The sequence below is a fragment of the Leucopleurus acutus genome, assembly GCF_964270905.1.
Source record: "Leucopleurus acutus genome assembly, chromosome: X".
NCBI lineage: Eukaryota > Metazoa > Chordata > Mammalia > Artiodactyla > Delphinidae > Leucopleurus > Leucopleurus acutus.
In genome coordinates this window covers 47,469,494-47,485,099 of record NC_139148.1, presented here as the reverse complement: position 1 = coordinate 47,485,099, position 15,606 = coordinate 47,469,494, and the positions used below count along the sequence as shown (strand labels likewise).

The 15,606-nt window shown below is 42.6% G+C and overlaps 1 protein-coding gene across 6 annotated transcripts in view; it reads right to left on the bottom strand.

The window, feature by feature from the left end:
• PFKFB1 (6-phosphofructo-2-kinase/fructose-2,6-biphosphatase 1) overlaps positions 1-15,606 on the bottom strand; it is an 84,590-nt gene that overhangs the window by 33,162 nt on the left and 35,822 nt on the right. The window lies entirely within an intron of this gene.

Genomic DNA, 15,606 nt, shown 5'->3' with positions numbered 1-15,606 from the left:
AGACAAGAATGTCACAAACACGGAAAACTACAGGCCAATATCACTGATGAACATAGATGCAAAAATCCTCAACAAAATACTAGCAAACAGAATCCAACAGCACATTAAAAGGATCATGCACCATGATCAAGTGGGGTTTATTCCAGGAATGCAAGGATTCTTCAATATACGCAAATCAATCAATGTGGTAAACCATATTAACAAATTGAGGGAGAAAAACCATATGATCATCTCAATAGATGCAGAGAAAGCTTTTGACAAAATTCAACACCCATTTATGATAAAAACCCTGCAGAAAGTAGGCATAGAGGGAACTTTCCTCAACATAATAAAGGTCATATATGACAAACCCACAGCCAACATCATCCTCAACGGTGAAAACCTGAAAGCATTTCCACAAAGATCAGGAACAAGACAAGGTTGCCCACTCCAACCACTCTTATTCAACATAGTTTTGGAAGTTTTAGCCACAGCAATCAGAGAAGGAAAGGAAATAAAAGGAATCCAAATCAGAAAAGAAGAAGTAAAGCTGTCACTGTTTGCAGATGACATGATTCTATACATAGAGAATCCTAAAGATGCTACCAGAAAACTACTAGAGCTAATCAATGAATTTGGTAAAGTGGCAGGATACAAAATTAATGCACAGAAATTTCTGGCATTTCTATCCACTAATGATGAAAAATCTGAAAGTGAAATCAAGAAAACACTCCCATTTACCATTGCAACAAAAAGAATAAAATATCTAGGAATAAACCTACCTAAGGAGACAAAAGACCTGTATGCAGAAAATTATAAGACACTGATGAATGAAATTAAAGATGATACAAATAGATGGAGAGATATACCATGTTCTTGGTTTGGAAGAATCAACATTGTGAAAATGACTCTACTACCCAAAGCAATCTATAGATTCAATGCAATCCCTATCAAACTACCACTGGCATTTTTCACAGAACTAGAACAAAAAATTTCACAATTTGTATGGAAGCACAAAAGACCCCAAATAGCCAAAGCAATCTTGAGAACGAAAAAAGGAGCTGGAGGAATCAGGCTCCTTGTCTTCAGACTATACTACAAAGGTACAGTAGTCAAGACAGTATGGTACTGGCACAGAAACAGAAAGATAGACCAATGGAACAGGATAGAAAGCCCAGAGGCAAACCCACACACATATGGTCACCTTATCTTTGATAAAGGAGGTAGGAATGTACAGTGGAGAAAGGACAGCCTCTTCAATAAGTGGTGCTGGGAAAACTGGACAGCTACATGTAGAAGTATGAGATTAGATCACTCCCTAACACCATACACAAAAATAAGCTCAAAATGGATTAAAGACCTAAATATAAGGCCAGAAACCATCAAACTCTTAGAGGAAAATATAGGCAGAACACTCTATGACATAAATCACAGCAAGATCCTTTTTGACCCACCTCCTAGAGAAATGGAAATAAAAACAAAAATACACAAATGGGGCCTAATGAAACTTCAAAGCTTTTGCACAGCAAAGGAAACCATAAACAAGACCAAAAGACAACCCTCAGATTGGGAGAAAATGTTTGCAAATGAAGCAACTGACAAAGGATTAATCTCCAAAATTTATAAGCAGCTCATGCAGCTCAATAAAAAACAACATACAACCCAATACAAAAATGGGCAGAAGAAATAAATAGACATTTCTCCAAAGAAGATATACAGACTGCCAACAAACACATGAAAGAATGTTCAACATCATTAATCATTAGAGAAATGCAAATCAAAACTACAATGAGATATCATCTCACAGCAGTCAGAATGGCCATCATCAAAAAATCTAGAAACAGGGCTTCCCTGGTGGCGCAGTGGTTGAGAGTCCGCCTGCCGATGCAGGGGACGTGGGTTCGTGACCCATCCTAGTAAGATCCCACATGCCGTGGAGTGGCTGGCTGGGCCCGTGAGCCATGGCCGCTGAACCCGTGTGTCTTGAGCCTGTGCTCGGCAATGGGAGAGGCCACAACAGTAAGAGGCCCACGTACCACCAAAAAAAAAAAATCTAGAAACAATAAATGCTGGAGAGGGTGTGGAGAAAAGGGAACACTCTTGCACTGCTGGTGGGAATGTAAATTGATACAGCCACTATGGAGAACAGTATGGAGGTTCCTTAAAAACCTACAAATAGTACTACCATATATCCCACTCCTGGGCATATACCCTGAGAAAACCATAATTCAAAAAGTGTCATGTACCAAAATGTTCATTGCAGCTCTATTTACAATAGCCCAGAGATGGAAACAACCTAAGTGTCCCTCATCAGATGAATGGATAAAGAAGATGTGGCACATATATACAATGGAATATTAGTCAGCCATAAAAAGAAATGAAACTGAGTTATTTGTAATGAGGTGAATAGACCTAGAGTCTGTCATACAGAGTGAAGTAAGTCAGAAAGAGAAAGACCAATACCGTATGCTAACACATATATATGGAATTTAAGAAAAAGAAAATGTCATGAAGAATCTAGGGGTAAAGCAGGAATAAAGACGCAGACCTCCTAGAGAACGAACTTGAGGTTATGGGGAGGGGGAAGGGTGAGCTGTGACAGGGCGAGAGAGAGTCATGGGCATATACACACTAACAAACGTAGTAAGGTAGATAGCTAGTGGGAAGCAGCCGCATGACACAGGGATATTGGCTCGGTGCTTTGTGACAGCCTGGAGGGGTGGGATAGGGAGGGTGGGAGGGAGGGAGACGCAACAGGGAAGACATATGGGAACATATGTTTATGTATGACTGATTTACTTTGTTATAAAGCAGAAACTAACACACCATTGTAAAGCAATTATACCCCAATAAAGATGTTAAAAAAAAAAAGAATCTAGGGGTAAAACAGGCATAAAGACACAGACCTACTAGAGAATGGACTTGAGGATATGGGGAGGGGGGATGCGTAAATTGTGACACAGCTAGAGAGAGGCATGGACATATATACACTACCAAACATAAGGTAGATAGCTAGTGGGAAGCAGCCGCATAGCGCAGGGAGGTCAGCTCGGTCCTTTGTGACTGCCTGGAGGAGTGGGATAGGGAGGGTGAGAGGGAGGGAGACGCAAGAGGGAAGGGATATGGGAATATATGTATATGTATAACTGATTCACTTTGTTATAAAGCAGAAACTAACACACAGTTGTAAAGCAATCATAGTCAAATAAAGATGTAAAAAAAACTCTAAATAAAAAAAATAAAGGCAAAATAGACTTTTTTTCAAACAAAAATGGGAAATTCATCAACAGCTGATGTGTCTTATAAGAAATATTAAAGGACATTATTTACGCAGAAGGGATATGATATAGGTCAGAAATTGGATCTACATAATTTAAGTGAGAGCATTGGGAAAGGAATACGTGAAGGCAAAATATATCTTTTTATTTTCCATATTCTTAATTGTTCTAAAAATTAACTGACTGATATGGAGAAAAGGGAACCCTCGTACACTGTTGTTAGGATTGTAAACTGGTTCAGCCACTATGAAAACAGTGAGGGTTTCCTCAAGAAGTTAAAGCTAGAACTACCATATGATCCAGCAATTCCACTTTTTGGTATTTATCTGAAGAAAACAAAAAACAGTAATCACAAAAGATATATGTACTCCCCTGTTCATTGAAGCATTAATTACAATAGCCAAGATATGGAAGCAATCTAAGTGTCCATCAATAGATGAATGGATAAAGAAGATCTGTTTTTTATATATATATATATAATTTATATTATATGTATACACACACAGTGGAATATTATTCAGCCATAAAAAATGAAATCTTTACCTTTGTGACCTCATGGATGGATCTACATTGTATTATGTGAAGTGAAATAAGTCAGACAGAGAAAGACAAATACCATATGTTCTCACTTATATGCAAAATCCAAAAAATAAAAAAAAAATCAAACAAAAATTGAAAACAGACCCATAGATGCAGAGAAAAAATGGATGGTTGGGGGTGAATAGATAAAGAGGATTGAGAGGTACAAACCTCCAGTTATAAAATAAATAAGCCACAGGGATGTAATATGCAGCATAAGGAATACGGTTGATAATATTGTAATAATAATAACTTTGTATGGGGACAGTTGGTTACTAGACTTATCATGGTGATCATTTCATAATATATGCAAATGTTAAGTCATTATGTAGTAAACCTGAAACATAATATTGTATCTCAACTATATTTCCAATTAAAACAACCCAACTGTTTAAAGCAATAATAGTAACAACGTATTGAGTGTTTATAGCAAATGTAAAAATTAAATGATTACAATGGTGACACAAGGGAAGGGAGTAAGATTGGGAATATTCTTTTGTAAGGTACTTGGACTACATGCAAAACAATATAGTGTTATTTGAAGATGAACCCAATTATTTTAAACTGTACATTGTAAACCCTAGGGAACCACTAAATTTTTTTAAAGATATATAAATTATAAGTAAATAGAGGAGATAAAATGGGATCATAAAAATACTCAAATAAAATAAGAAAAGTCGAAAGAGAGAGAAAGAGAACAAAGAACAAATGCAATGAATAGAAAAACAGCAAGATGGTAGATTTTAATCCAACTGTATTAAAAATCACTTTGAATGTGAATTTTCTAAACACACCAGTTAAAAGACAGAGATTGTCAGAGTGGACAAAAAAGCAAGAATCAACTAGAAGCCATCTACAAAACACATGCAGCTGGGTCCAGTTCTGGGACCTTCTTTTATCTCTCACTAACTAACTCGAATATAAAACCTTGATAGAATTCATGAACACCTATTTGAAAACTGAAAAGTAAATATAGGCAGATGGATTGGGAAAAGATCAGAGTTTGAAATACCACCTAAATGGTTGAGTTCAACATTATTTTTTTCCCTCCAGAATCCTAAGCCTGAATTGGACATGATATGAAACCCAGAGGTGAGCATTGTTTAACAGTCAGAGGGCAATACAGGAGAAGCCTTGATGTTATGGCTTAAGGAGTGGAAAAGAGAACTCCTAAATGTGAGAATGTGAGACATTCCTAGGATTTTATTTACTCTACTTCTGTTTTGGTCCCACAGTGGGAGTAGTGACAGCAAAAGTAGTCCAGAAGCAAGAGTGGTCCATAAAGGGAACTGCCAGTAATCAAAAATCTCAGGGATAAGGTCCTTTCTCTAGGTGGAGCCATGGCGTCAAGGGGACAAAACTAAACTTCATACTAATTTTTCCTCTCTCTCTCCTGCAACTTGTTTCTGGGAGTGATACTACCAAGAAAGTGGGTGGTTTCTGAACAGAGGACAGAAAATGGGAGCCTAGAGAAATGGAAAGTACTGAAAAACTACAGGAGAGGGAACAGTTTAGAAAAGAAATTACGAAAAGTGGTTTTGAACTGCTGGGCTCACGTTTGATCTGTGAGTGCTTTGATGTGACCCTAATCAGCCTACCAAAGATTTGGAAAGTGAATCATCCCAAGTTCCACACTGACCACTAGGTGATGCACACACCGTACTGGTCTAAACAGTACTACGAAAGTTTCAAAAATGTTCAAAAAATTGGAACCCCAATACACAGAAGGGTAAAACAAAAACATCAACCTCCATAGGATAAAAATAATACTCTTGGTCTTAAATGATATTTACAATGTCCACAATACAAACTAAAATCAATCAAGATACAAATAACTATGAAATCTCAACTCACATGAAAAAAGACCATCAACAGACATGAAATCATGAGATGACACAGACGATGGAATTGTCTAAAATTATCTATTATAAAAATTCTTGAATGAGAGACCAGATCAAGATGGCAGGGCAGTAGAATATGAATCTCACCTCCTCTCACAAATACATCAAAAATATACCTTCACGTGGAATGATTCTCACAGAATATCTACCGAACGCTGGCAGACTCAGACCTCAGACTCCTGAAAGGGCAAGAAAATCTCCATGTAACAGGGTAGGACAAAAGAAGAAAGAGAAAAAGAAAGAGGGAAAGAAATTGGGGCAGGACCTGAACACCTGAGAGAGAGCTGTGAAAGACAGAAAGGTCCCACACCCTGGGAAGTCCCCTTACCTGCAGGGAAATCAGCCAGGACAGAGGGAAAGCTTCAGAGCCTTGGAGGAGAGTGCAGCAGCTAGTTTGAAGCAGCCAGAACAGACAGAAACCTGCACAGACAGTATCAGAGCTACCTTGTCACATTATCCCGGGGTGCAGAGACAACAGAGGGAACACTGCCCAGTGAGAACCCAAAGAGGTATGAGCCAGGCAGAATTGGATGGTTCAACTGCAGGGATTCATTGATCTGCATTCACTAGTGCCTTCAACTACTCTCTAGGATATTTTCCATGATATCTTTCCTTTTCATGAAATGGGCCAGAAAATGTATGCTGTGGAGAACCAAAAGAAGTGGTGAAGAGCAAGGGGTGTCACTGAACCTGGTAATGAGAACTCAGTGAACTGCTCGTCTGTTCCTCTCCCTCCAGAAAGCTGTACCTTAGAATTGTGTGAAATCACCTGTTCATACTTCAGGGTTCTTCCATAAAAGAAGATTGGTTATGGGGGTTGGAGACAAGATGGTGGAGTAGAAGGACTTGAGCTCACCACCTCTCACAGAAACACCAAAATCACAACTAACTGCTGAACAACCATTAACAAAAAAGATAGGAACCTACCAAAAAAGATATTCTACATCCAAAGACAAAGAAGAAGCCACAAAAAGATGGTAGGAGAGGCACATTTGCAATGCAGTCAAATCCCATACCCACCAGGTGGGTGACCCACAAACTGGAACAAAACTATATTGCAGAGATTCTCCCACAGGAGTGAGAGTTCTGAGCCCTGCATCAAGCTTACAAGTCTGGGGGTCTGGCATTGGGAGGAGGAGCCCCCAGAGCATTTAGCTGTGAAGGCCAGTGGGGTTTGATCACAAGAACTCCACAGGACTGGTGGAAACAGAAACTATACTCTTAGAGGGTGCACACTAGTTCTCATGTGCCCCAGGACCCAGGGAAAAGCAGTGACTTCAGAGAGGAGCCTGGTTCAGACCTACATGCTGGTCTTTGAAGGTCTCCTGGGGAGTTATGGGGTGGCTGAAGCTCACTGTGGGAAAAAGAACAGTGCAGGCAGAGACTCTGGGGAGTATTCATTGGCATGAGCTCTCCTGGAAGCTGCCATTTTTGCAGCAAGACCTGGCTCTACCCAACATCCTGTAGGCTACAGAGCTGGGAGGCCTCAGGCCAAACAATCAACAGGGCAGTAACACAGCTCCACCCATCAGCAGACAGGCTGCCTAAAGTCTTCCTGAGCCTACAGCCACCTCTAAACACACCACTTGCCACAGCCCTGTCCACCTGAGGGACAAGATCCAGCCCCAACCAACAGTCGTCAGGCACTAGTCCCTCCCACCAGGAAGGCTGCACAAGCCTCTAGACAAGCCTCACCCAGCAGGATGCAGACACCAGAAGCAAAAGAAATGACAATCCTGCAGCCTGCAGAACAGAGACCACAAACACAGAAAATTAGACAAAATGAGACAGCAGAGGAATATGTTCCTGATGAAAGAACAAGATAAAACCCCAGGGACTTCTGGGAAGATGGCAGAAGAGTAAGATGCGGAGATCACCTTCCTCCCCACAGATACACCAGAAATACATCTACACATGGAACAACTCCTACAGAACACCTACTGAACGCTGGCAGAAGACCTCAGACCTCCCAAAAGGCAAGAAACCCCCCACGTACCTGGGTAGGACAAAAGAAAAAAGAATAAACAGAGACAAAAGGATAGGGACGGGTCCTGCACCAGCGGGAGGGAGCTGTGAAGGAGGAAAAGTATCCACACATTAGGAAGCCCCTTCGCGGGCAGAGACTGCAGGTGGTGGAGGGGGGGAGCTTCGGAGCCGCGGAGGAGACCACAGCAACAGGGGTGCGGAGGGCAAAGTGGAGAGATTCCAGCACAGAGGATCAGGGCCGACCGGCACTCACCAGCCGAGAGGCTTGTCTGCTCACCCACCGGGGTGGGCGGGGCTGGGAGCTGAGCCTCAGGCTTCGGTCGGAGCGCAGGGAGAGGACTGGTGTTGGCAGCGTGAACACAGCCTGCAGGGCGTTAGTGCACCGCGGCTAGCCGGGAGGGAGTCCGGGGAAAAGTCTGGACCTGCCGAAGAGGCAAGAGACTTTTTCTTCCCTCTTTATTTCCTGGTGCGCGAAGAGAGGGGATTAAGAACGCTGCTTAAAGGAGCTCCAGAGACGCGCGCGAGCCGTGGCTAAAAGTGCGGACCCCAGAGACAGACATGAGATGCTAAGGCCGCTGCTGCCGCCAACAAGAAGCCTGTGTGCGAACACAGGTCACTATCCACACCCCGCTTCCGGCGAGCCTGTGCAGCCCACCACTGCCAGAGTCACGGGTTCCAGGGACAACTCCCCCGGGAGAACGCACAGCACGCCTCAGGCTGGTGCAACGTCACTCCAGCCTCTGGCGCCGCAGGCTCGCCCTGCACTCCGTGCCCCTCCCTACCCCCGGCCTGAGTGAGCCAGAGTCCCAGAAACAGCTCCTCCTTTAACTCCGTCCAGTCTGAGCAAAGAACAGATGCCCTCCGGCGACCTACATGCAGAGGCGGGCCGAATCCAAAGCGGAGCCTCGGGAGCTGTGAGAACAAAGAAGAGAAAGGGAAATCTCTCCCAGCAGCCACAGAAGCAGCGGATTAAAGCTCCACAATCAACTTGATGTACCTGCATCTGTGGAATACATGAATAGACAACGAATCATCCCAAATTAAGGAGGTGGACTTTGAGAGCAAGATTTATTATTCTTTCCCCTTTTCCTTTTTTTGTGTGTATGTGTATGCTACTGTGTGAGATTTTGTCTGTAGAGCTTTGCTTCCACCATTTGTCTGAGGGTTCTATCCGTCCTGTTTCTTTTTCTTAATAATTACTTTTTATTTTAATAACCTTATTTTATTTTACTTTATCTTCATTCTTTCTTTCCTTCCTTCCATCCTTTGGACCACGAATCATCCCAAATTGAGGAGGTGGACTTTGAGAGCAAGATTTATGATTTTTTCCTCTTTTCCTCTTTTTCTGAGTGTGTATGTGTATGATTCTGTGTGAGATTTTGTCTGTATAGCTTTGCTTCCACCATTTGTTCTGGATTCTATCCATCCACTTTTTGTTTTTTTTCCCTCTTAATAATTTTTTTTATTTTAATAACTTCATTATATTTTATCATACTTTATTTTACTTTGTCTTCTTTCTTTTTTTCCTTCCTTCCCTCCTTCCTTCCTTACTCCCACCCTCCCTCCCTCGCTCCTTTCTTTCTTTCTTTCTACTTCTACTAATTCTTTCTTTCTACTTTTTCTCCCTTTTCTTCTGAGCCGTGTGGATGAAAGGCTGTTGGTGCTGCAGCCAGGAGTTAGTGCTGTGCCTCTGAGGTGGGAAAGCCAAATTCAGGACACTGGTCCAGAAGAGGCCTCCCAGCTGCACATAATATCAAACGGCGAAAATCTCCCAGAGATCTCCATCTCAACACCAGGACCCAGCTTCACTCAACGACCAGCAAGCTACAGTGCTGGACATCCTATGCCAAACAACTAGCAAGACAGGAACACAACCCCACCCATTAGCAGAGAGGCTGCCCCAAATCATAATAAGTCTACAGACACCCCAAAACACACCACCAGACGTGGACCTGCCCACCAGAAAGACAAGATCCAGCCTCATCCACCAGAACACAGGCACTAGTCCCCTCCACCAGGAAGCCTACACAACCCACTGAACCAACCTTAGCCACTGGGGACAGACACCAAAAACAACAGGAACTACGAACCTTCAGCCTGCAAAAAGGAGACCCCAAACACAGTAAGATAAGCAAAATGAAAAGACAGAAAAATACACAGCAGATGAAGGAGCAAGATAAAAACCCACCAGACCTAACAAATGAAGAGGAAATAGGCAGTCTACCTGAAAAAGAATTCAGAATAATAATAGTAAAGATGATCCAAGATCTTGGAAATAGAATAGAGAAAATGCAAGAAACATTTAACAAGTACCTAGAAGAACTATAGATGAAACAAACAATGATGAACAACACAATAAATGAAACTAAAAATACTCTAGATGGGATCAATAGCAGAATAACTGAGGCAGAAGAACGGATAAGTGACCTGGAGGATAAAATGGTGGAAATAACTACTGCAGAGCAGAATAAAGAAGAAAGAATGAAAGGAACTGAGGACAGTCTCAGAGACCTCTAGGACAACATTAAACGTACCAACATTCGAATTATAGGGGTTCCAGAAGAAGAAGAGAAAAAGAAAGGGACTGAGAAAATACGTGAAGAGATTATAGTTGAAAACTTTCCTAATATGGGAAAGGAAATAGTTAATCCAGTCCAGGAAGCACAGAGAGTCCCATACAGGATAAATCCAAGGAGAAATACGCCAAGACACATATTAATCAAACTGTCAAAAATGAAATACAAAGAAAACATATTAAAAGCAGCAAGGGAAAAACAACAAATAACACACAGGGGAATCCCCATAAGGTTAACAGCTGATCTTTCAGCAGAAACTCTGCAAGCCAGAAGGGGCTGGCAGGACATATTTAAAGTGATGAAGGAGAAAAACCTACAACCAAGATTGCTTTACCAAGCAAGGATCTCTTTCAGACTTGATGGAGAAATTAAAACCTTTACAGACAAGCAAAAGCTGAGAGAGTTCAGCACCACCAAACCAGCTCTACAACAACTGCTAAAGGAACTTCTCTAGGCAAGAAACACAAGAGAAGGAAAAGACCTACCATAACGAACCCAAAACAATTAAGAAAATGGGAATGGGAACATACATATCAATAATTACCTTAAATGTAAATACTAAATGCTCCCACCAAAACACACAGATTGGCTGAATGGATACAAAAACAAGACCCATATATATGCTGTCTACAAGTGACCCACTTCAGACCTAGAGACACATAGAGACTGAAAGTAAGGGGATGGAAAAAGGTATTTCATGCAAATGGAAACCAAAAGAAAGCTGGAGTAGCAATTCTCATATCAGACAAAATAGACTTTAACATAAAGACTATTAGAACAGATAAAGAAGAACACTACATAATGATCAAGGGATCAATCCAAGAAGAAAATATAACAATTGTAAATATTTATGCACCCAACATAGGAGCACCTCAATACATAAGGAAATACTAACAGCCATAAAAGGGGAAATCGATAGTAACACATTCATAGTAGGGGACTTTAACACCCCACTTTCACCAATGGACAGATCATCCAAAATGAAAATAAATAAGGAAACACAAGCTTTGAATGATACCTTAAACAAGATGGACTTAATTGATATTTATAGGACATTCCATCCAAAAACAACAGAATACACATTTTTCTCAAGTGCTTATGGAACATTCTCCAGGATAGATTATATCTTGGGTCACAAATCAAGCCTTGGTAAATTTAAGAAAATTGAAATTGTATCAAGTATCTTTTCCAACCACAATGCTATGAGACTAGATATCAATTACAGGAAAAGATCTGTAAAAAATACAAACACATGGAGGCTAAACAATACACTACTTAATAACGAAGTGATCACTGAAGAAATCAAAGAAGAAATCAAAAAATACCTAGAAACAAATGACAATGGAGACACGATGGCTCAAAATCTATGGGATGCAGCAAAAGCAGTTCTAAGAGGGAAGTTTATAGCAATAAAATGCTACCTTAAGAAACAGGAAACAGAGGGAAGGCGGAAGATGGCGGAAGAGTAAGACGTGGAGATCACCTTCCTCCCCACAGATACACCAGAAGTACATATACACGTGGAACAACTCCTACAGAACACCTACTGAAGGCTGGCAGAAGACCTCAGACCTCCCAAAAGGCAAGAAACTCCCCACGTACATGGGTAGGGCAAAAGAAAAAACAGAGACAAAAGAATAGGGACGGCACCTGCACCAGTGGGAGGGAGCTGTGAAGGAGGAAAAGTTTCCACACACTAGGAAGCCCCTTCGCGGGCGGAGACTGCGGGAGGCGGAGGGGGGAGCTTCGAAGCTGCGGAGGACTGCACAGCAACGGGTGCGGAGGGCAAAGCGGGGAGATTCCCGCACAGAGGATCGGTGCCGACCGGCACTCACCAGCCCGAGAGGCTTGTCTGCTCACCCACCGGGGTGGGCGGGGCTGCGAGTGAGGCCGGAGCGCAGGGAGAGGACTGGGGTTGGCGGCTTGAACATAGCCTGAAGGGGTTAGTGCACCACAGCTAGCCGGGAGGGAGTCCGGGGAAAAGCCTGCACCTGCCGAAGAGGCAGGAGACTTTTCCTTCCCTCTTTGTTTCCTGGGGCGTGAGGAGAGGGGTTTAAGAACGCTGCTTAAAGGAACTCCAGAGACGGGCGCGAGCCGCGGCTAAAAGCGCGAACCCCAGAGACGGGCGCGAGCCGCGGCTGAAAGCGCGGACCCCAGAGATGGGTGCGAGCCGCGGCTGAAAGCGCGGAATCCAGAGACGGGCGCGAGCCGCGGCTGAAAGCGCGGAATCCAGAGACGGGCGCGAGCCGCGGCTGAAAGCGCGGAATCCAGAGACGGGCGCAAGCCGCGGCTAAAAGCGCGGACCCCAGAGGCGGGCGGGAGACGTTAAGGCTGCTGCTGCCGCCACCGAGGGGCCTGTGTGCGAGCACAGGTCACTCTCCACACCCCTCTTCCGCGGAGCCTGTGCAGCCCGCCACTGCCAGGTTCCCGGGATCCAGGGACAACTTCCCCGGGACAGCGCACAGCGCGCCTCAGGCTGGTGCAAAGTCACGCCGGCCTTTGCCACCGCAGGCCCGCCCCGCACTCTGTGCCCCTCCGTCCCCGCCGGCCTGAGTGCGCCAGAGCCCCCAATCAGCGGCTCTTTTAACCCCATCCTGTCTGAGCAAAAAACAGACGCCCTCCAGCGATCTACACGCAGTGGCAGGGCCAAATCCAAAGCTTAGCCCTGGGAGCTGTGAGAACAAAGAAGAGAAAGGGAAATCTCTCCCAGCAGCCTCAGAAGCAACGGATTAAAGCTCCACAATCAACTTGATATACCCTGCATCTATGGAATACCTGAATAGACAACCAATCATCCCAAATTAAGGAAGTGGACTTTAGGAGCAAGATCTATGATTTTTTCCCCTTTCCTCTTTTTGTGAATGTGTATGTGTATGCTTCTGTGTGAGATCTTGTCTGTCTAGTCTTGCTTCCACCATTTGTCCTAGGGTTCTATCCGTCCATGTTTTTTTTTAATTTTTTTTCTTAATAATTAATTTTAATAACAATATTATACTTTACCTTCGTTCTTTCTTTCTTTCTTTCTTTCCGTCCTTCCTTCCCTCCTTTAGACAACGAATCATCCCAAATTGAGGAGGTGGTCTCTGACAGCAAGATTTAGGATTTTTCCCCCTTTACCTCTTTTAGTGAGGGTGTATGTGTACGCTTCTGTGTAAGATTTTGTCTGTATAGCTTTGCTTCCAACATTTGTCCTAAGGTTCTTTCCGTCCCTTTTTTTTTTCTAAATAAGAATTTTTTAATTCAATAACTTTATTATACTTTATTTTATTTTTACTGTATCTTCTTTCTTTCTGTCTTTTTTCCTTCTTTCCCTCCTTCCTTCCTTCCTCCCTCCCTCCCTCCCTCCTTTCTTTCCTTCTTGCCTTCTTTCCTTCTTTGCTTCTTTCTTTCTTTCTTCCTTCCTTCCTACCCTCCTTTCCTTCTTTTTTTCCTCATACTTCTACTAATTCCCTCTACTTTTTCTCCCTTTTATCCTGAGCCGTGTGGATGAAAAGCTTTTGGTGCTCCAGCCAGGAGGCAGGGCTCTGCCTCTGAGGTAGGAGAGCCAACTTCAGGACACTGATCAACAAGAGACCTCCCAGCTCCACATAATATCAAACGGCGAAAATCTCCCAGAGACCTCCATCTTAACACCAGCACCCAGCTTCACTCAACGACCAGCAAGCCACAGTGCTGGAAAACCTATGCCAAACAACTAGCAAAACAGGAACACAACCTCACCCATTAGCAGAGAGGCTGCCTAAAATCATAATAAGGCCACAGACACCCCCAAACACACCACCAGATGTGAACCTGCCCACTAGAGAGACAAGATCCAGCCTCATCCACCACAACACAGGCACTGGTCCCCTCCACTAGGAAGCCTACACAACCCACTGAACCAACCTTAGCCACTGGAGACAGACATCAAAAACAGGAGGAACTACGAACCTGCAGCCTGCAAAAAGGAGACCCCAAACACAGTAAGATAAGCAAAATGAGAAGACAGAAAAACACACAGCAGATAAAGGAGCAAGATAAAAATGCACCAGACCTAACAAATGAAGAGGAAATAGGCAGTCTACCTGAAAGAGAATTCAGAATAATGATAGTAAGGTTGATCCAAAATCTTGGAGATAGAATGGACAATAGATTGGACAAAATGCAAGAATCAGTTAACAAGGACCTAGAAGAACTAAAGATGAAACAAGCAACGATGAACAACACAATAAATGAAATTAAAAGTACTCTAGATGGGATCAATAGCAGAATAACTGAGGCAGAAGAACGGATAAGTGACCTGGAAGATAAAATAGTGGAAATAACTACTGCAGAGCAGAATAAAGAAAAAAGAATGAAAAGAACTGAGGACAGTCTCAGAGACCTCTGGGACAACATTAAACGCACCAACATTCGAATTATAGGGGTTCCAGAAGAAGAAGAGAAAAAGAAAGGGACTGAGAAAATATTTGAAGAGATTATAGTTGAAAACTTCCCTAACATGGGAAAGGAAATAGTTAATCAAGTCCAGGAAGCACAGAGAGTCCCATACAAGATAAATACAAGGAGAAATACGCCAAGACACATATTAATCAAACTGTCAAAAATTAAATACAAAGAAAGCATATTAAAAGCAGCAAGGGAAAAACAACAAATAACACATAAGGGAATCCCCATAAGGTTAATAGCTGATCTCTCAGCAGAAACCCTACAAGCCAGAAGGGAGTGGCAGGACATACTGAAAGTGATGAAGGAGAAAAACATGCAGCCAAGACTACTCTACCCAGCAAGGATCTCATTCAGATTTGATGGAGAAATTAAAACCTTTACAGACAAGCAAAAGCTGAGAGAGTTCAGCACCACCAAACCAGCTTTACAACAAATGCTAAAGGATCTTTTCTAGGCAAGAAACACAAGAGAAGGAAAAGACCTATAATAACGAACCCAAAACAATTTAGAAAATGGGAATAGGAACATACATATCGATAATTACCTTAAATGTAAATGGACTAAATGCTCCCACCAAAAGACACAGATTAGCTGAATGGATACAAAAACAAGACCCTTATATATGTTGTCTACAAGAGACCCACTTCAGACCTAGAGACACATACAGACTGAAAGTAAGGGGATGGAAAAAGATATTCCATGCAAATGGAAGCCAAAAGAAAGCTGGAGTAGCAATTCTCATATCAGACAAAATAGACTTTAAAATAAGGACTATTAAAAGAGACAAAGAAGGACACTACATAATGATCAAGGGATCGATCCAAGAAGAAGATATAACAATTGTAAATATTTATGCACCCAACATAGGAGCACCTCAAT